Source organism: Grammomys surdaster, unplaced genomic scaffold (assembly GCF_004785775.1).
Source record: "Grammomys surdaster isolate TR1022 unplaced genomic scaffold, NIH_TR_1.0 188, whole genome shotgun sequence".
Lineage (NCBI taxonomy): Eukaryota > Metazoa > Chordata > Mammalia > Rodentia > Muridae > Grammomys > Grammomys surdaster.
Window position 1 is genome coordinate 8,084,363 of NW_021604633.1, and position 22,263 is coordinate 8,106,625.

Below are 22,263 nucleotides of genomic sequence, written 5' to 3' on the forward strand. Positions count from 1 at the left end.
TCTATCTATCTATCTATCTATCTATCTATCTATCTATCTATCTATCTGGGACAGGGTCTCTCTATGTAGCTCTGGCTGTCTTAGAACTTACTATCTAGATCAGGCTCACAGAGTGTCACCTATCTCTGCCTCTTGAGTGTGGGATTAGAGACATGTCTGGCTTTATTTAAGGATTTCGCTGTTCATTCATTATTTTATGTGTGTGAAGGTGCACACATGTCAATATATATGTGGAGTGTGTGTGTATGTGTGTGTGTGTGTGTGTGTGTGTGTGTGTGTGTGTGTGTAGGTTAAGATAACTTTCAGGGGTCAGTTCTCTCCTTCCAACCTAGGCTTCTAGGAATGGAACTCAGGCGTTAGTCTTGGTGGTATCTCTCTGGGCCAGTTTTAATTTTATATAGGCTACTCTGTCTTCCCTAAATCTGACAGTGCTTGTCAAAACATATGCCCTACTTTTGAGTTTTATGACTCTATGCTCAGGAGAAGACACATCTTACCTGGACATGCACACTTTGTATTTTGTAAGCAAACACATTCTGCCAAGATTTATGCTTTGTTCAATGCTCATACTCTTTCAGGCAGCATGGATGCAAGTGTCATGCCATTCCCCAGACACCCTCAAATATCTCCCTTCAAAACGAGGGTTTACAAGCCACAGGAGACATCACATAGTCATCCCACACAACCACAGAGCCTTTCCAGCCAGTGGGACATATGGATTCTATCGTTTTGTATGCTGTGTTGATTACACTCAACATAAAGTCTGAATTGACACCTACCTTTCCTAGCTTTTACTTCCATGATTTTTGTGTTGTGTTTCAAGATAAAGAAAGAGTCATGATATTGGTGACAAAACATTCTAGAATTTTCTAATCTTCATTCTTTTTCAAGATGGGGTTTCTCTATATAGTCCTGGCTGTTCAGGAATTCATTCTGTAGATCAAGATAGCCTAGAACTCAGAGATCTCCTGCCTCTGCCTTCTGAGTGGTAATCTTCCCTTCTTAACCAGCTTCCTCCTGAATTCTATATTCAGTGTCCCTAGTGCTGGCCCCAAGTCTTCAGTTCCTGCCAAACATCTTCATTTCTCCCCTATTTCACCACAAAAACATAACTTTCACCTCAAAGTAGAAAAGTAATCATTTTTCCTGGAGCTAAGTATGAGTGACTGTGGCCTGGGACGACAGATCCAAGTTTTCTTCAATACTACATTCCAAAGTAGTAATAGAACAAAGGAACTCATAAATGCAGACGCTTTGCTGGTGCACTGGTGGAATCATGAGGCAGATGAGGGACTGCAAAGTAGGAAATCTCAGTTGTAGGCCCCATATGCTATCTGAGGACATTCTGGGCCTTTTGTTTTGTGGAAACTAAGGGTATGTTTGTACATTCCGAAAGAGTTACCTAATGGTCACAGCGATGTTACTGCGGCATTCCTCCCTCTCCCCAACACTGAATCAGCTGATTAGTTTTATAGAAACTTCAGTGCCGTTCAGTACTTTCCAGGGACTTCCATGCCTATCTATAAACCAAACCTGCTGGTCACCTACAATGCTACCACATCCTCTCGGAGAGACAACCAAACCAACCCTGTAGTAAACCTGCTTCAGGGTACCCTCTAACAGTTATGTCTTCTCTGCTTAGGCCATGAGCGTGTTCACTTAGCACGGAGAAGGAGCCATTATGATGGGCACCTTTGTGTGATTAAATATTTCCAGTGATCTCTATTGAAGAAAAAAAGAAGATACCCAAACTTAAAAAACAACAAAAATAACCCCAACCTTCAGCAAAGGCCTATCTTTGAGCTCCATGTTAAAAGATCTGTAAACCCAGAGCCCCTCCATTAGCAAAATGGACACATGGGCTTCCTAATGTGCAGTTTGACAGGGCTACTCCTCGACTCTTAGACTAGGTTTGGGTGAGGAACCAGGGGTAACAGATGAATGAACTGAGAAAGATAGGATACAAACTGCATGGAGACGTGTCTTCCATCAAAGCAATCGCTGTGTGGCACAGGTGTATGTAGCTTGCCCTAACAGAAAGAAATCCATCTATGTGGTACCCAAGGGCTGCAATCTGCTGCAGAAAGCCATAGGGACAGGGAATACCAAGAGAATTAAGGGAAGTCTCACGCATTTATAATCAACCTTTTTAGTTCTAGTGCTCTGTTTTCTGGAAACATGATAGAGGCAAATAAGGAGGGCTGGGCTGGAGATGGAAGGCCTGGTGCTAAACAAATCATGGAGCCTTTCTGAATCTCTTTTAGTGAAAATGAGAAGAACAAAGATTAGAGTGGTAGAATCCTTCCCTGGATGCATGACCCTGGGAAAGTCTAGCCTGGTGTTTTCCTTTCAGTAAATGGGGTGAGAATAGCACCTCTTGCCATCCACCTCACAAGATCCCTCTAACAACTAAGTCCTATGATATGCTTGATTTATAGACACATATATCAAATCAGATAGACAGTGATAGAAGATGGTGGTAGATGATAGATAGATGATAGATAGATGATAGATAGATGATAGATAGATAGATAGATAGATAGATAGATAATACAGAAGGTTTAAGTCTTCCTTAGGTTAAAATATCTACACCCATGCTCCAGTTTTTATGAAATCTAGTTTTCCTAAATCCTTCAGGAATTCAAAAATTTAATCTGGCTAATTGTCTTGATCCTAAAGGTAAATAGTGTTTGTTGCATTCTGGGGAGGAGATGGAAAGGCTTGTTCAGCAATAGAATTGCTTCCTTTAACTTGTTTTGCAAGGTGAAACGACCACTCCATATCACTGCCCGACAGTGTAGACTACAGCCTTGATTAAGAAAGCTCCTCTCCGGTATCCCTCATCCCAAAGGGAGTCCTGCTAGTCTCCAGGGCCATGGCTCGATCTCCATGTGTGCAGTAGGCAACTTGGAAGTCCTTTTATTGCATTAAAAAAAAAAACAATCATTCAGTAAGTCCCTTTCTTCCTCCTGTGGGATTTATTAACTTCCACACTGCTAGAAATCCTCAGTAGGTGCAAACTGTCTGAACCAATCATATGGAAGATGCCTGAGGAAGCACCGGGTTCCTTCTGCTGAGAACCACAATGTGTCATGTGACACCCACCCCCAATAAAGTAGCCTACTGTCTTAACTTTATCTGCCGACATCTACATTTTCAAGGTGCTAATCTTTTGGTTTTGTTATTTAAGTTCTTTTAATTCTTAATTGTTCCGCGGTTTGCTTCAGGGCTCACTGAAACAGTTAACCAAACACTCACACGAGGAGGCAGCCGTTTCGATTTCTGCGCTTGTTGTTTTTGGCACTGGGTCAGTTCTATGAACTTCTGGTGTCCAACTGGTAGGACCTGAAACTCTGTGTTTAGCAAGTGCCTGTAGTCAAAACAGTTGGCGTGTGGACGCGAGGGAGCTGGTACTGACTGCAGCCGATCAGCCGTCGGGTCGTGCACTGTGCAGAATACCGAATCAGGTTGCTCTGTTTTGCGGCTGGGCTTTTGTTGTTTCCTGTTTCCTTGTTTTGGATTCTCCCTCCCTCCCTCCCTCTCTCTCTCTCTCTCTCTCTCTCTCTCTCTCTCTCTCTCTCTCTCTCTCTCTCTCTCTCTCTCTCTCTCTCTTGCGATGGCATCTGTACTAAAGTGGATCACTTCAGGTTTCAAAAGTACAACATGTTTACAGTCGTTGTAGCATCAGATTAAGTCGGCAGCCTGAGTCGTTCTGTAAGTGGTTTTAGTTTACACTTCTTCTTCTAGCAGGCTGTTTTGCATAATTTTGCTGATCCTGGGTTATTTATAGACTTTTTTTTTTTAAAAAAGAAACGAGGATGTATGAGAGTTTCTGTTCCAACTGTAGAAAGTGAAATCCTTTCCTGCGCTGACAGAAATGACTGAATGTATGTGCAGCAGCAAAGGCCATTATCGCTCTGGAAAATTAATTTCTCTGAAAGGTCACTTGATAGCACTCCCCAGTCACCGATGGCAGATCCCAGCATTTGTCGTAGGCTGTGTTGTTTTCTCTGGGCTGTCACAAACGGTGGTGGCCAGCGTAAATTGAAAGTGATGATGCTGTTTCCTCTGGGACACTCCGAAAGGGTTGGGTATTGTTTCAAACCTCTAAGAGGAGTTTGCTGTGCTTGTTGTGTCAAACTCAAGGGAGCGGTGTCATCTGGTGACCTGCAGCCTCTCCAGGAGCCAGTTGGCAAGTTTCAGGGTCGTGGGGGATGGGCCGGTGGAAGGATGGCAGAAGGGAAGTTCCTGGGTTGGAAAGTTTGTTCCCACTGTAAACGACTGTACTGAGATGTTGACAGCACTGTAAAGAATGGATACCAGCCAGCCATTGCTGAGTGACATGCTCCCTCACACGTGATCTGTGTAGATTATTCTGCCTCGGGGGCTCCCGGGCAGGTTTGAATGAGGACTAAAACCGGGCATGTAAGAAAATGCTGCACCAGAATTAGCACTCTATAAAAAGGGTTTTCCATAATATTTACTAGAACCTTTGCCTAAAAAATTGCTCCGCCTTCCTTGCCCACTGAATGGCTGCAAAGTTAAATCAGCTCCTGATGGCTTACCTAGAGCACCTCCCATCTCCCCGGGCTGCTACTCCCGGAATTTGCATGGGTAAGGAGAACACTCATCAGCTTAATGAGTGTGGAGTCCCAGTCTAATGGTCCAGGAGAACCCTGGAAATGAGACACTGTGCAGCGGGTAAAATATTTTAAACTGATCCAATCAAAAAGGAGGGAGAAAGCAGTAAACAGCGTCCAGGGCCTGCTAGTGGAAGGACTTCAGAGGAGGCAGGGTGCTCTTATCGCACAAGGGGGCTCCACACAGACGGGTCCAAATTCCACTGTCACCCCCAACTCTTCCGTGAGAAAGGACAGTCGAAGTGGAAATTTCCAGGGTAGTAAGCGTGGTCATGGAGCCGAAGCTGGACCTTGTTGTGAGCATTTGAGGGCTATAATTTCTTTTTCTCCTCCAAGTTTCACACATCCATATAAAAGTATTTTTTTTTTCTCCTCTAACCTTCCAGAATGTAAGGACAAGGCTGGCCTCCTGCTTTGGATCTTTTACTGTCTGGCCCATGCTTTAATGCAGGAACTGGGGAGTGGGATGTCAGGCCCAGCATTAGCCATCAAACCTTCACCTGCTTGTTGCTCCATCTACACTGGGCAGACTGCCTCCAGTATGTGGTTAAGAAACTGTTCTGGCAGGTGTAGTGATGCACTCTTTTTAACTACAACATTCGGGGAAGGAGGTAGGGAGTGGAAGCCGGCGGATCTATGTGAGTTCAAGGCCAGCCTCATCTGCATAGCAAGTTCCAGGCAAGCTAGGACTAGATATTAAGACCTTATCTCAATAAACAAATAAAATTAAAAAGATGAAAGAAACTATGTTCTAATTAGATTCATTCTACCCCCAATTCAGCATATGAGTGGGAGCCCTATCCTCCCCCACCCCTGACAGATTGGTAAGGGTGAGAGAAGCCCATCTTTTTGCAGGCTTCTGGTTTGAAGTGCGTGTTGGGCCTGTGCATCTTAGCCGTCTATAATAATGGAGTCTCCGAGCTTGCTATGCAAATAGTTGTTTAGCCAACATGAATGAAAAGAGACACGGAGGGGACCTACAGACCTTTGTGTTGGAACGGAGACATGGTGGCAGTGCTGAAGTGTCCCCAAGTTTTTTGTTTCAGAGTTGTTCATTTTGCACGGCTAGACCCTTGCACCTGCCACATCTGGACATGTGAAGATGCTCTTAGCTCTGTCTCCTAGAGCATGTCACCCTGGGAGCCCCTGCAGACATCAACCCGTTTATGTAGTCCTTCTTCCCTTTGGTTCTTCCTCCTGTAGGTAGCTCAGTGACATATCCACTGTTGCAGCTGTGTCTGGCTCCAAAGTGGCAGTGAGATGCTGAGTCTACTTCTCTTGCCTCGAGAATGGCTCTGCCCACCTCGAGGACTGGCAGGATCCAGGAGTTTCAGAGAACCTGGGGACAGATGGAACCTGGAGACTGTCAGTTTCCAGCCGTGTTATCGTTGGACCAGATGCTTCTGAATGTAGGTTCATCAAACTAGTGAGAGTGTCGGTGCCTACCTTCCTTGGTCGTGGGTCGACTCCCTCCACAGTCTTGTCTTTTTCTCGAAGCACATCAGTGATACTCTGGTTAATCAGAACCTGTCCATGTAAGAGGTAAACCAGGAAAGGAAGTTGATTAAAGGAGTTGGCTACTTGCAGTCTGTGGCCTGAAGTCACCTGCTCTATGTCATCCCTGCCCTCAGCACAGAATTTCTGAGCAGCAGGACCTGTCGGGAAACAACACCTGGTTGTACCCCGTGTTGGCCTCGCTATACCTTATAGTGAGGCAGACAATGCAGTTGGGCTGTGAGGAGTTGTTACTCCTGTGAGGTAAATGTGAGCAGCTTTGGAGCCAACCAGTTGCCTTGGTTAGGGCTGGAGCGTGGTTTAAACATCTGAAATGCATTTCCTAACAGTTCTGGGAACTGAGCTCCAGATGGAGGTGCCAACAGGGCTGGCATTCCCTGAGGCCTTACAGATGGCCACACCAGGCTTGCTGCCTTCTCAAGGTGCAGCTGCTGAGGCTTCAGGGCCCCGTTCTTTTGAAAATAAGAACACCAGTCCTATTGGATTAGGACATTTTCTTAATGGCCTCTTTCAAGATCTGTCTCTACATATGGGTGACACTCTCAGGTACTAGAGAATTAGAGACTTAACATATGCATGGTGGGACCCTGCTCAACCCATAACCTGGTCCTGTCTCAAGTGCAGCAGCAGCAGCAGCCGCAGCAATGCCATGCAGTGACCTTCATGATGAAGAGGTGGTCTTCTGTGGGTTGTATCCCCATGCCCATGACTAGGCATCAGGAACGGAAACAACAACACAAACAAAGCAAAACAAACAAAAACACCCCCAGTAACATGTTCTTTTAAAATCACAGGAAAAAGCATATAGTGGCCATGGATGTCTAAGATACCTTCATACTTCTGACTTTACAGATTCCATCAGCCCATTGGTCTTAAGGGAGATTTATATAGAGGAAGCTGGAGGAGGCCAGCTTATAGACCAGTGGAGTTCCAGATATTATCCAGCAGGCTTTCTTGGTCTCTTTCTACCAGCACCTTTCTGGTTAAATTTCCTAATCTGTTCACAGATTCATTGATACAGTCTTCTCAGTGTCTTGCCAACAATTACATATGTGTGGGGTGTGTGTGTGTGTGTTTAATCTTCCCTTGTGTTCCTTGGATATTGGGAGACCAGCCTGGTGTAGATGAGGGCAGGCGGTCTTACTCATGCCATCTATTGCCTCTCTAACTACTTTCCCAAGGGCCTGAGGCGGGCTGTACCAGTTCTGTCAGTCTCTGTCCTGCTGGAGAATATCTTTGACATAGATATGCCACTAGGAGCCAGCAGGTGGCTTCTGGCAACCCTTTTTGCAAAATGTGGCTAAGGTCCTTTCATATCGAAGTTCATCCCTTTCCTGAAGAGGTTAGAGATGGAACGCTTCTGGATACTCTGTTCACCTCAGAACCCAGAGCTGCTGTTCTTAGAAAACCTGTTTGTAAGATGGAAGCCTGGGAACTTGTGAGGGTCACGCTATACAGGAGCTAAACACAACCTGACCCTGCCAGGTCACCTGCCAGATCGTGCTAATTGTGTAGATCTTGGTCTCAACAAGGAAGGGGATGGACAGTGTGCTTCTGAAGGCTGGGGGGATCCTTGGCAAATGGGGTGGGAGAAGCCCCATCTTGTCTTCTTAGGCCAGATTAGGGCCCGGTCTTCATAAGAAAGAAACAACTGTTTCCAGGAAAGGATCAGGGGGAGGGTGGAGGAGCTGCTCCTTTGCAGCTATCTGGTTACCCTGTCCTCACAGAGAAGCTCATCTCCAGGCCCTCCTTGACTTGACAGGCAGGTTGCCAAACACTGGGTAGAAATGTTGTTTTTTGTTGTTATTTCTAAATTATTTAGTCAGAATCTTAGAATTGTTTATGTTTGCATAAGTTGGCTCAGTTTGTTTTTATTTTATTTTTGTTGTTGTTGTTGTTTTTAGAGTCAGGGTTTCTCTGTGTAGCCCTAGTTGTCCTGGAATTTGGTCTGTAGATCAGGCTGTCCTCTAACTCAGAGATCCGCCTGCCTCTGCCTCTCAAGTTCTGGAATTAAAGGCGTGTGCCACCACCACCCAGCATCAACTTTTAAGCCTGTTTTGCATGCCAGATCTTAACACTCCTCCCTCGGCCCTAGAAAGACAGGTCCATCTGGTCACATCAGTAGGTAAGAACCCTGGGATTCAGGCTCCAGCATTGAGTGTCTGAGTTCCTTCTTTTCATTTCATTTCATCGATGGCCTCTTGAAGGCTGGGTGGGGAACTAGAAAAACTACCTCATCAGTATAATGTGTCTTATAGTGACAAACATACATTTGATGGCTCACTATGTGTGATGCCTACTGTATTAGCTCTATTCAGAGAAGGGCTCTTATAAGATCCCTGTGTTGGAGTCACCCAGAGGATCCTTACCAGGAAGGTGGACCAATGGCATACCTTCCCTGACTGTACCCCGGTACAACCATACTTGGAGAGAATGTTGTTCATAGGTCATGGTTACTGGGACATGGCTGGGGCCTGTTTCAGAAGAGTGGCACTGGGGCAGGCTTCTCAAATTTCCAAACAGTGAATGGATTCATCGATGGCTTAGGGCCCATAAATATCTCAACAGGCTGGAACACTGGACCTAGTCCAGCAAGGTGACAGTTTTGAAGGGTACCCGTGGGTTGACACAACATGAGAACTGTGTGACCTAAGACTTAACAGTGGGGTTGTAGGAAAGAAAACCATCTGGACTGATCTTCTTGCACTGCATGAATAGAGAGTAAGGTCCAGTGAACAGGCAGGACCTCAGCAGAGTTCACTAGAACGTGTTCCCTTCCTAACTCTGCCTTATGAGAAATGCTGGGAGCCAGAGAGAACTTAGGACAGGTCAGAAGTGGAAACAGAGTTTTGTGAGAAATAACTTTAAAAGATGGCTGGCAGTATTTACCCCAGAGAAGGAGGTAAGAGAAGACCAAAGGTTCATGGTGGCCCTGAGGATGAGAATGGCACAGATGTATGGGTATCTCAGAAATTCTGGAAAGAGCAGCTGTCCATTAGTTGGTCTGTGCTACCCACTTTGACCATGCGGTAGTCACTGCCTTGGAGATTGGCACCCGCAGGTGCCCACATAAAGTCAGGCCCACAGGCGTGCTGGTAGGGAGACAGCAGTGTTTGGAGCCGAGTCTTTCTTAAGTGTTTAGATCTGATAGTCCTAATCTCACGCTGTATGCCTGGGTCCCTGGATAACAGTGAGCACTTGACTGGAAATGGCAACTGTGTCAGGGATGCAACAGCCACAGAGGGTAGTTTTGTCCCCGAGGTCCCATTTGCCAAAAGCCAGTGAAGCCTCCCTCCCATGAGTGTAGAGGTGATGTCACTGTTATTTGGATCCAAATTTATTTTATAAAGCAAAACATTAAAATCAAAGCATCCCCCCGGCAGTAATAAAGTACAGTAACCACCTGTCATTGGTACTTAACAGAGACCCTGTTGCAGAGCAGAGAGGCAGGAGGGATGCATCTTGTTGCTTAAAGACAAAGTAACACTTCTTCATGGACCCAAATTTCAGTGTTTGGGAGCTGCTGACTTAGAATACCTGTTTGCTGTCTCCTGCTGACCACCTTAATCACTTTAACTTAAAATCACCCCATTTAAGCGGCTCCAAGCAGGGTTTTGAAGGTAACTCTCAGTTACTTTAAGGCAGATTACTCTGTTTACAACTTATCCTGGACTTTATCTTCTGAGGGATTTTACCATTATTGTTGCCGAGGTGAAACTCACAAGACGTAAAATTAACTCTTCTAAGCCAAATAACTCACTGGCATTTAATACAATTATGTTGTGTGGCCAGCTCTATCTAGTTTCAACATGGTTCTTTACTCGATAATAAGGCTTCTTACCCACTAGACAGTTATTCCTCCTTCCTGCCACCCACAGCACCTGACAGCTACCAATCAGTGTCTGTAAGGATCTGTCTCCTCTGGACGGTGCCTATAGATAGAAGCATATAGTGTATATGACCTGGTGTGCTTGGCTTCTTTCATTTCACACAGTGCTCCTGAGGTTCGTTCACCTGTATTCTGGCATACATCATCCATCACTCTTCCGTGGTAAAACAGTACCTCTTCCTATGTTTGTACTGCATGTTTTGTTTATTCACTCATCCATTGGGGGGGGGGTGGCTCTAATGTTTGACTAACTTTTTAATTTTTAGGTTTATTTATTTTATTGCACATGTGTGAGTGTTTTGTCTCTATGTCAAGGCACCATGTGTGTGCCTGCTGCCAGCAGAGGGCACCAGAGGGCCTTGGATCCCCTGGAATTGTAGTTACAAATGTTTATGAACCACTATGAGGGTGCTGGAAACTGAACTCAGGTCCTCTGCAAGAACAAGTACTCTTAACTGCTGAACCATCTCACCAAAGGATTAGTTCTTGGGGCCTAGTGTTTGTTTGTTTGTTTGTTTGTTTGATTGATTGATTGTTTTTAGAGACAGAGTCTTATGTAGTTCTGTCTGTCCTGGTACTCACTATGTAGAAGGCTGGCCTTGAACTCATAGAGATGAACCTTAGCCTTCCTCTTAAGTACTGGGAATCAAAGATGTGTGCCACCAAACCTGGTCCCTGTTCTATAAACACACACACACACACACACCTGGGACAAATTTTTGTGTCATATGCTAATTCTATTTAATGTTTTAGAGAACAAAAAAAATTAATTGCAGTGAAATACACTAGTATAAACTTTACCATCTTAACTAGTCGGGATTTCACTGTGTAGCCCCAGCTGACCTGAAACTCACAGAATAGAACATGTTTGCCTTGAATTTGAACTCAAGAGATTTGCTTGCTTCTGCCTCCCAAGTGTTGGGATGAAAGGCTCCTGGCTCGTCTTAAGTAGTCTTAATATGAAGCTCAGAGGCATTTGGTCCCATCATACTGTTTTACAGTCATTGCTACTGCCATCTCCAGAACTCCTGGCTTTGCAAAACAGACAACGTAGCCATTAATAAAAACAAAACAAAAACAAAAAACCCAGAAAACCAGGCCTCCTTCTTCTTCCCCCCTCTCCCGGCAGTTATCACTCCCATGTATGCCTGAATTTAGCTTGCTGCTTCTTCATGTCAATGGACTCCTACTGTATATACCTTTTTGTGACTGGTCAATTTCACCTAACATGCTGTCTTCAAGACTCATCTATAGGATAAAGTGTCAGAATTTCCTTCCTGTTAAGGCTGAATATCACCATGGAATAGTTAGGGGTTTGTTTTGTTTTAATAGTGCATTTATTTATTTATTTATTTATTTAGTGTGTGTGTGTGTGTGTGTGTGTGTGTGTGTGTGTGTTTGCTTGTGTGGAGGTCAGAAGACTGCTTGTCACGTTTCCCTTATTTCACTGTGTGGGTCCTGCACATTGAACTCAGGTGATCAGGCTTGATAGCCAGGGCCATTATCAAATGAAACATCTTAACCAGACATCTTACCTGATGCTTAGTGTTGTCAACCTGACAAAATCTAGCATAGACTGGTGAGAGACTTTCAGTGAGATGTTGTCTAGATAAGATCGTTCTGTGGTCACTCCTGAAAGTGACTGTGGTGATTTTGTTAAGGTAACGGTTTGCTGAGGTGGGAAGACTGACTAGCCCACTGTGAGCGACTCAGTAAGGGATCCTGAACTGTGCGAGCAGCGCAGAGAAAGCCGGCTGAGCAGTAAGCATGTGCACCTGCTCTTTTTTTCCTGCTTGTAGCTGTGATATGACTGGCTTTGTAAAGCTCCCACTACGGTGACTTACCTGCTGCGTGATGGATGGGGTGTGTCCTTGAACTGTCAGGTAGAAGAACCACTTCCTCCTATCGGTTGCTTTTGTCTGGATATTTTATCTCAGCATCAGAAAGCTATCTCATTCTCATGCACTTGTGTGTACCTGCACACATAGACACACACACACATACACACACAGAGACACACACCGTTCACACAGAGATACACACATGCCATAGTTTGTATTCAGCTGGGAATACCCTTATTTCTATCCATTGACTCTTCAGAATGATGCTACTTTGTGACACACATATAGGTATATCTAGCCATAAATGGAACTGCTGAATCATATTGTAATTCTATTTTAATATTTTGAGGAACCACTGTACTGGTTTTCATTGCAGCCGTATCATTTTATGTTCCGAACAGCAGTACACAGCGGCTCCATTTTCTCCTCATCCCCAACAGCTCCTGCTACGTTCCTCTTTTTAAATAGCCACTCTAGTGTGCTGGAAGTGCTACCTCCTTGTAGGCTTGATTTGCATTTCTCTAATGGCTAATGAGGTGGGGCATCTCTGCATATGCTCTCCTTAGCCATTTGTTTATCTGCTCTGCAGAAGTGTCCTTGGCACGGTTTTGAATTGGGCTGCCCCTTCCTGTTTTTATGTTTAGAGTTACACTTCCAAACCTGCTGTTCCTCAGGAGCTACAGCAATGTAAATGGTGCAGCTTATTATGTTAAGCCACCTGTTTGCTGAGAACTTAGGCCACCTACTTATTCTCTGGGCACCTGAGGTGAGGAGAAAGAACTGGCCAGAGAGGCAAGAGCCAGACTTCTCCAAGAGCCAGAGTGCACCAGAAAAGCTGGCCAAGGAAAGTATCCGCCTCTGACCTCTCGGTCCTCCTGGAACTCTCAAGCAGATACCAGGAGAGCTATTTCTGTTTGACTCTGGCTCCCAGGCCATGGGGCTGCTTTTGCATCTGCACTGAGCTGCTAAGCATTGCAACATCCCAGCCGACATCTTCTTGGTCATCTCCTAGGTAGGGTAATATGCCTAAGGAGCCTTTGACCAGCTGGCCTAAAGTCCAGAGGACAAAGCTTGCAGCCTAACGCCTGAGAGCAGACTATCTCCAGCCAAAGTTGCAAATGATCCAGAAAGGAGATCTGGCCAGTGGCTGGTCAGCTCACACCCAGTCATCCACACCGACTCCATTCCAAGAAACAGAGCAGCAGACAGGGACCAGCTCAGCTCTCTGCTGTCAGAGAAACAGATTAAGTCTACCTAATTCAGGGAAGAAGTTGTCTCTAAATAATTCTCCCTCAGAGACTCCCAGCTCTGCCTCTCTTACATTTTCAAGCTTCCTAGTTGTCATAAGATGGTCTCTCCAAAGACCGTCTGGGATGAGGGGCAGTGTGTGACATGCTCCCACCTCCCCTCAGCCTGACATCTTCTGGAAGGCTTTTGCCTTTCAGAGGTTTGCTTTCACTATTCCTTACTAAAAGTCAGACGCGGCTCACGTGGAAGGGACTTAAAGTCCGTCAGGAATTAGTGTTTTATAGATACCTTGGGTGAAACCCAAGGAGATCCTGGTAGAAGAAGAAGAGGTCTCAAATGTCAAGTTCCAAAGAAACCCAGGAGACGCTCACTCAGTACCTGGGCTCTTCCCAGCACAGTTCACCCTGTCTCCCCACTAAACCTCTCCAGGGCAGGGCTTCACTTCCCCTCCCCCAGGCTTCTCCTTTCCTGTATAACCAGGCCACTTAGGCCACATACTCTTGGCTTTTGACTTCACTCTTGACCTCTACCTTGGCCTCCTCATCTGTGGTTCCTCTCTTGGTTCATTGCCCTCTCTCTTCTCTTCTCTCACACCTCCACCGCCCTGGTCCCTGTCCAGCCTTGACAGTCTGGACTCTCCAGATGGCCTCTGGCTGTTCTCTCCCTCATAGCGACAATCAAACTCTTCTCAGTTATACCCAGGAGGGTCATGTCTCCTCCTGTCTCCATTTTTCATTCATCAAATACATTGTTTTATTTTTTGTTTGTTTGTCCTATATTGGGGGTCAGAGCCTGGGCAGGTGTTCTACTGCTAAGCTGGGCCCCAGTTCCTGTTTTGTTTTGTTTTGTTTGAGACAGTCTCACTATGCAATCTTGGCTGCCCTGGAGCTTGCTACATAGACAAGGCTGGTCTACAACTCATAGGAGGTCCACCCACCTCTGCCTTCTGAGTGCTGAGATTTAAAGGCATGAGGCACCACACCCAGATTCTCCTACATTTTATTTTTGTTTTTCCTTTGTTTTAGTTTTGTGTCTCTGCTAGTTATAGTGAAATTCACATGAAAAACTATTGACCCTGTGACTATGTGATCATGTTGGGAGGTCAGTTAGAAGTCAGTAGTGAGGCTTCATTAGGCCCAACCTTAACTCAAAACACCAAAGCAAACTACAGTTGAGTGACATGAGTCCATTCCCATCACTCCCAGGGGATAGCCTAAGCCCACTGCCCACCCTCGTTTTTTTCATAGCCGGCACCTATAGACCTCTACTCTGTACTCTGTCTTGTGAGATTTGCCTGTTCCAGGTATTTCATGGATATTAAGTCATGTGATCCATCACCTTGTGAAGCATTGTCTCTGTAAGGGCCGACCCCTCTCCCGCAAGCTATCTGTCCTTTGCCACAGTCAGGGAATTTTCTAAATATCCAGAATGAGAGCCACAAATGCTGGCCCCATCTATAATCTGACAATCTGGGACTGGAAGCAGGGAGATCAGGCATTCGAGGTCACCCTCAGCTACACAGAAATTTCAAAGCCAGCCTGGGTTACATGAGAAATTAGCTCACAGGGGACTGGGGGAAGTGGTGGTGGGAGCAACAAGAATAACAACAAAACAATTTTTGTTTTTTAAAAAAAGTCCAGAATGAATGAGAACTCTGCGGAAATTAATAGTGAAATTGTCCTTTGGGGTTTTTCCAATGATCACAGTCTCATCAAAGCATATGACCCAATAGACACTGTCCTTCAGGATGGGTATTCCCTGTGGGGAAGGAGAGCAGAAAGTCCAGAGGTGTCTGCAGGCCACCCAGGACCCGGTTGGCCATCAGCTCTGAGTGCTGGCTTAAGTGTGACTGCTCTCCTAGAGACTGCAGGAGAAACCCCCTGTCATCTAAACTCAGAGAGCTTTCCTGAGCCTCTTGAGAAGCGGCTTCTCACATCTCCTGTGTGAGATTCAGGGAAACCCTCATTCGTCTGCCAAATTCAGGACGCACCCCTGACTGCTCCGGCCTTGCCTTGCTGCCTTTCCTCAATCTCATCTGGGCGTGCTCTCTTAAAGGGGAAGTGAAGCATTATGACTGGCCGGGGCCCACAGCCAGGAAATGTCTACTAGAAGAGGGCTGTTGCCCAGCATGTCGTTGGCTCAACCTCCTTATCCAAACGGCCAGGCTGCCTCTCCAGGAAGTGTAAGTGTGAATGCAGGGTATGGTGGCCTGCCACCCAGGATGGTGTGGGGCTGGACGCAGGTCACAGAAGAAAGTCTGCCAGGCAAAAGCATGCTGGCAGCCTGTGATGCATGCACTTGGAGAGATGAGCTTCTGTGCAGACCTGAGCTCTTGGTCTGTGGGCAGAAGCTGGAGCAGAGACAGGGCTGAGGCAGCCGATGGGGACAGCAGCTGTCTCAGAAAGAGGTCAGGAGTAGGAGGCTAGGGACTGATCTATTTTGGACAGCCCTTCTGGAGGCTCAGGCCTCGGGTCTGGGGAGGAGAGGAATGGAAATTTTTATAACACACCTTTGAGAGCACGGGGAAGCTAGCTCTCGTGCCCCCTACTTTTGGCCACCCCCCCAGTCTGCAGCATTCACATGTAGCTCAATCGGTGCTTCGTGCCTGTATACACTGGGAGATTGCTCTTCTCTGTTGTTTCCAGATGCTGCCCCTGTTAAGAAATGTTTTGGGTCTTCTCAAATGGTGCACATTACTTGAAACTCATGGCTGTGTTACTATTCACGTAGGACCCTCCGTCCAGCGTGTAGACCCTGTGAGCCTCATAGATACCATGTGGCCGTTCCTCCTCTGTCTCCCTGTTCATTAAGATCGGTGGTGGTGGTGGTTTGCTTTCGAACTAGAATTTTGTTTCCTGCATGCCCGCGGAGCAGGGAAGGGATAGTTCATCTATTCGAAGGCACCTGGTTTATCGAAAATACGCCCGCCACAGAGTGAGTGACTGAGGAAGGGGAGACAGGCCTCTGCTCTGTTGTAAGCTTTCTGCTCCAGGTGTTTGTTTGGGTGGTAGTGATGGCTGGTCCTAAATAAAGTAACAAAAGTGTAGTTTTCAACAAAACAACTCAGGCTTTTCTCTCTGAGAGAAAGGGGAGAGAGGAAGGAGCAGAGAGGGGAAGGAAAAACGTGCGTCTCTGTACGCATATGTTGACAGGCATAACCACACCCTACTTCAAGACAACTTCCTGTTTGCCACTGCCAACTGCCACTCCAAGGAGAACAGACGTGGTTCCGTTAGTGGCTGCTGGGGGACCATGACAACCTGTTGGGTGAGTGGCTCTGAGTGACACTAGGAACTCAGCACTGAGTAGAGACTTTGTACCTTCTCTTGGAGGAGACCAAGGCCCTGTGCTGTCCAAGTTGGAGGTTGACACGGAAATAAAGCAGAGGTCGCCTGTCTGTTTCAACCTGTGTCCTCAAACAGTGTGCTCACAGGATTCATGTGAATGGAAAATTTTCAAGTCAAGGGTAGGGAGAAGGCTGTGAACCATCTACTTAGGAAAGCTACTACCTGTGATTTTTTTTTTTAATGTACCTTTTCATATATAAAGAAATTTCTATTAAGAAATTTTATTAATCCTTCCAACATTATTTAGCAATGCATGTTATGAGGGCTCACTGGGGCAGGACCTGTGCTAGATGCCAGAGATAAACAAGACTCCTGCCTTCAAGGTGTGCCCATGTGTAAGACAGTGAAACCAGCAGTTACAACATGTGGTTGTATACTGAGGGAAGAGCTTAGTGTGCAGGAAGCTTCCTGCCGAGTTCTGATCTCTGATGTGGGTGATGTCTCCCTCATGTGTGTAGGGAACTGGGGTTCATGAGGTTAAATTATTAGCCCAAGTCACGGGGCTAATGAGTGACAGAACTGGGATTTGAGCCCAGTTCTTTCTGATTCCAGAGACCATAGTGTTTTGTCCATATTTCTGTTAACTCTCTGAGCTGGTGGAGCATAAATATTTCCTATTCAGAGCATTTTCTAAAGGTGCAATCTGGAGGCCCTAGCCTTCCTATCACAAGACCGAAGACACTCCTGGCATAACTCCACATAGAGGCCTGGCCACTTCTCTGCCGCCTACCTCTGGACTCCGTCTCTGTGAGCTATGGGTAGATCATGCCCACAGCGGACAGGAGCCTTGGTGTGCATAGCCCAAGACCCTGGGTAAAGCAGCTGATGGTGCCATCGGACAGCCAGAGACACTGAATCCAGCGTTCAGATATTTTCAATATTAGGAATGCCAGCCAGTCATAGACCTCAAAGATACCCAGGATTGTGTCTCCCACTTGCTAGCATCTGGCTGCATCTGCCCCTCTGTGTGCCTTGGTTGAGGATGAGTTCAACTATGCCTATTTAAGGTGGGCTCAGTGGTTTATCCAAAGCAGGAAGCTACCAGAGCCATGGAGACTCTTGTCCAACTTGCAGTGTGTATCCAGTACTTGTAGAACAGGGAGATGCCTATGGAGGAGGCTAATACAGAACAAGTGGACCCCTTGGCAACCTGCCACTGCCTGGTTGAGACATGGGATGTCTAAGGCAATAAAAAGCCTTGTTCTGTTTATTTGAATGTTGTTGTTTTGAGATTTCTTGTCATACCTGACAAGAAAGGCTTAGTACTTTCAGGAGGACAGTGGGTCTGGCTGCATGTAGCGGTCAGCAGACAGAAAAGGCAGATGCTCTCAGAAGCACAGGTCTGTCCTCTAGCCTTTGAGAGGAGACATGTGATGGCCATCCTGGGGTCTGGAAAGTTCTATCTCCCACCTTTCAGAAACTCGCTGGTTATTAAGACTCAGTAAATGGCAGTGTCTGTGATTTCATTGTGGTACAGTTCTCACATCCTGGGGCCACAGGGGAGTTGCTTGGGATGCTTTCTAGGAAGAGTAAGTGAAGGAAGTCAGATGCCACTCATTTGTCTCCCCTCCCTACTTCCATCTCTGCATCTGTTTCCTCAGCTCTGCCTTTTCTGTTTAAGGGCATTACAGTGCTTGGGCTGGTTTTGATTTTCGGTTTTTTTTTTTGTTTTTTGTTTTTATCCTTTTCCACATTGCATGACTTTAACAAAACCAGAGCATACCACCCAGTCCATCCTGTGTCCTTCCCTCTGCCCCCTCATCTGTATACTAATTAGTAAGTAGTGATTAATGCTGATGAAGGATTGTGATGCATTCCATTTCTCATAGATTAGCTGTTTTACCTCACTTACACATTTTCTCAGATTGAGCTAGGCCTCTTACTGGCCATTTTCAGTTGTCTTGTTTGTAACATCATCATCATCATCATCATCATCATCATCATCATGTAAACACTGCCGAGAATATCTTTAAACTGTCTACCCTCCACTTTGAGGTTATTTTCTTGAGGTGACTTTTTTAAGCTAACAGTGCTGGATTACCAGATCAAAGGCTGTAAATGGTTTTGTTTTGTTTTTACTTCCTGTTATTATCACTGGGGTACACTCCAGAAAAAAAAAAATCGTAATCCCTCAACAGTAGTCCCTGCAAGTGTATGCATGCTTGTTTCTCATGAGTTTCCCCTGTAGCCAGGCTGAGGGTCTGGTGAGAACATCCCTGAGGGCTGAGGAAATTATTTGAGGCCCCGGAAAATCCCTGGGACTCCCCAGATCCTACCCAGCAGTGGCCGGTGCCAGAAGCACGTTCCTCGGTCTGAAAGCCGAACTGAAGAGCAGGTGGGAGGAAGAACACTTCTAAGAGCAGAGATAAGGAGCAGCTTTTGCTATCACGCTACACACAGGTACCCTGAGGCAGCTCTGAGAGGAGGAAATGCATTCTCCAGACCCGCTGGAGAAGTTGCCTTTCTTAAGTGTAGAGGGAAGGGGCTATCCGAGGCAAACAGCATGGAGAAAGGGATACCAGCTTTGGGACTGAACAGACAAGCCTGGACTCTCTCTTTCCAGCTACTGTGGCCAGCACAGCCCTAGTCTTTGATCATAATTGTGCTAAGCTTCTGTAAGGCCTCTAGCTAGGAAGCTAGCAGGTGTGTGATGGTTGAGTGGGCAGTAGCTTGCACACTGCCTGACATGTAGCAGGTAGATGCTCAAGAAATGGAGCTTTTGTCGTGGAATGACCAGATGGCTGAGAAAACACCAGAAACCTAAGGATGCTGGGAAATGACCTGATAGAACTGAACTGAGCTGAACTGAGCGGTGTAAGCCACTCACCCTCCGTGAGTCTGTGTCAAATACCTTAGTGCCTGAGGTCGCTTGTGTTAGCTGGTGGTGTTGGAATGGTGAAAAGGTGTGATAAAGTCCTATCTCTTTAAGAAACAAACACCTTCCAAGCCACTCTGATCCTAACATTTGGTGGGGGTGGGATGGGCAGATATTGAGAAAGAGTTTCCCTGGCTATCCTGGAATTCACTCTGTAGACCAGGCTGGCCTGGAACTCAGACCTGCCTCAAAGGCATTGTTACCACACATGCCACCACACCAGCTTAAGGATTGGGAATACCAGGGACTCGCATAACCATCCCTGGCAAGGCTCTGCCTGCTCCTCCTGTCTGTTTCCCAGGCCTTGAGTCCTCCATGTCCTCCTTTTCTCTTCATTGAGATAGGCAGAGTCAGTATTCTTCCTCTGGTTATAATGGTGCCATATTTAATGCTTCACACTGATTGAAAGGACTCCCCCTGAACTTTAGCTGTGGTCCCTTACATACTATTTATTAATAATAGTACATTTCTGTGTGCTCAGAACTCTACCATACACTTGACTTACCTCATAGCATTTAACTCTTGGAATTTAGGAGTCCTTCTCTTAATATTTCCATTCTACAGATGAGGAAACTGAGAGATGCAGCGGGTTGCCAAAGGTCACAGAGCCAGGCAACATCCAATCTAGAGATGGGCATGGTTCTCAAATTCAGTCTTCCTCTGTTTCCACTGCTGCTAGCCCAGGGTATCCCCGCCTCACACTGCTTTGGTTAGCATGGCTTCTTAGCCATGGTCCCTGTTCTCTGTGACTCTCCTTAGATTCCAGTTTCCTCTTTAAAAAAAAAAAATCTATGCATGTGCGTGTGGCTATGTGCTTGTCACAGTGCTCATATGGAGATCAGAGGACAACCTGCAGGAATCAGTTCTCTCTTTGCTCTGGTCTAGAGATCAAACTCAGGTTAGTGGATATCCTTACCCACTGAGCTATCTCACCAACCCATCCAGTTTCCTTTTGGATGGAGTTTCCTTTGGAACTGAGGGTCCTTTATGAGAAACATTCTCACCTCAGTGGCCAAAGAAGCAGTGAGATGGATGGTAGGTGATGATGGCCCTCTCTTGGGGTCTGCCCTCGTGGTGGCAGCAACTAAAGGAGACTGCACTGTCACATGCATGAGCCAGATTCTGGTTCCTGCCCACATTTGTTCACATAGCTTTGGAAGGCCATATGGGTGTCTGTGGTGTCCCAGGCCTCTTAGGACAGAGTTGGTTCCTTAAAAACAATATTGGAAAATTCCCAACAACTTCTTCCTGAAAGCAGTGTCAGAAACAGCACTAGATGCCTGCAGCCAACTCAGCCACTCCTGAGACAGCTTTGTGGAGGACTGAATTCAGGGCATTGATGCTATGAGCATAAACTATTCCCTAGACAGTAAAAGCATGGGAGGGAGGATTCTGAGTTTGACTGAAGTGGAGAGAACAAGGAAATCAGTAGGACTCTCATTCCTCTGTCAGTGGCTGTGAGCCCCTGCCTGCTGGTCCGTAGGATTGCCCCCTAGAGTACTACCTGGATATTTAAGGAATATATATGGTGGTGATGGTGGTGGTGGTGGTGAGCTGGAAAAGAGCAGCTGCTGAGGGTATGACCTAGACTTCCTGGGGAATAAAATGGGAAAATGTAAAAGGGCTCATTTAGGCGTTCTTTTCCTCGGACCTGGAACCTCCAGTTCTAGGGTAGACATTTCAAGATGATGTTTCCCCTCCCTCCCCTAGGAGATTTAGCTACCCTGCTGAAATGTTCAGAGTGAGAGGGAGGCATCCCTACTCCACAGTCACCTCTTCCAGGCTTCTTTGTCCACAGCATCTTCCAAGATCAAAGTTGAAGAGTTTCCAGTTAAGACATGGGCTCAAAGGAACACCGAATGTAACATAGTCATCAGCGAGAGGAAAAGGCAGCTTGGGAAAGGTGGCATCCATTCCTGGGAGAAAACAGAGAACTAGACTTACAGATGAAACGGATTTAGAGAAGCAAAGGAGAAGTAAATGCTGATGTGCTGGTGTGGGAAGGGGTGCTGGGGGTGAGCGACAAGCGTGGGATTATTCGTTGGAATGGAGAAGACAGCAGAAGGCCCAGGTAGCTTTCTCGGGTGCTTCTTACACAGTGACACCTTCCAGTCCCTTTTCCTCCCACAGCCTGCCCAGCAAGCACTGTCTCTGAGTTACGTCTTTAGCACCCCTGGGGTTTTATTGTTATTGTTTTGTTTTAAATTGTTATATTTATTTATTTTATTTTATGTGTTTTGTGGGCATGTATGTATATGCACCACTTGCATGCTTGGTGCCCTCTAGGGCCAGAACAGGGCATCAGATTCCCTGGAACTGAAGTTACAGATGGTTGTGAACCACTATGTGGGTGCTGAGACTTGAACCTGGGTCTTCTGTGAAAATAATAAGTGGTCTTAACTGCTCTACACCATCTCTACACCCCCTACCCACTTTAAAGACTGGGGTCTCACTATGTAATCATGGTTGGCCTGAAACTCTTTATGTACACCAGGCTGACCTTCAGTTCACAGAGATCTGCTACCACCTCTGCCTCTGTTGCACTAGGATTAAAGGTTTGTAGCACCACAGGGACCTACCCATGTTTTTAAATAAAAATTAATTCAATCCTTTTGAAAAAATAAAAGGCTCAGGTCCTAAAGACATCCCCAGATCAACATACATTGCCTGGCTTTGTGACTTCATGTCTAATTGCTTTTCTATTGTTATGATAAGACCAAGGCAACTTAAAAAGAAAATGTTTAATTTGTGCCTACAGTTTCAGTGTGTTAGAGTCCATGATGACCGATCAAGAATAGCTGAGAGTTTCCATATTGATCTACAAGTGGGAGGGAGGGAGGGAGGGAGGGAGGGAGAGAGAGAGAGAGAGAGAGAGAGAGAGAGAGAGAGAGAGAGAGAGAGAGAGAGA

The 22,263-nt window shown here is 46.1% G+C and overlaps 1 protein-coding gene across 8 annotated transcripts in view; it reads left to right on the forward strand.

The window, feature by feature from the left end:
* Positions 1-22,263, forward strand: part of Atxn7l1 (ataxin 7 like 1) — a 217,565-nt gene that overhangs the window by 142,801 nt on the left and 52,501 nt on the right. Inside the window, exon 1 of one of the 8 annotated variants that reach the window (XM_028768799.1) lies at positions 3,399-3,467. The exons of 4 other annotated variants lie outside the window; for them this stretch is intronic. The gene's annotated coding sequence lies outside the window, so the exon portion shown is untranslated. Of the gene's footprint in view, positions 1-3,398; positions 3,468-3,601; positions 3,715-15,211; positions 15,316-16,317; positions 16,401-22,263 lie in introns of those variants that run through there. 3 more of the 8 variants (XM_028768798.1, XM_028768796.1, XM_028768797.1) reach the window with 3 other exon arrangements.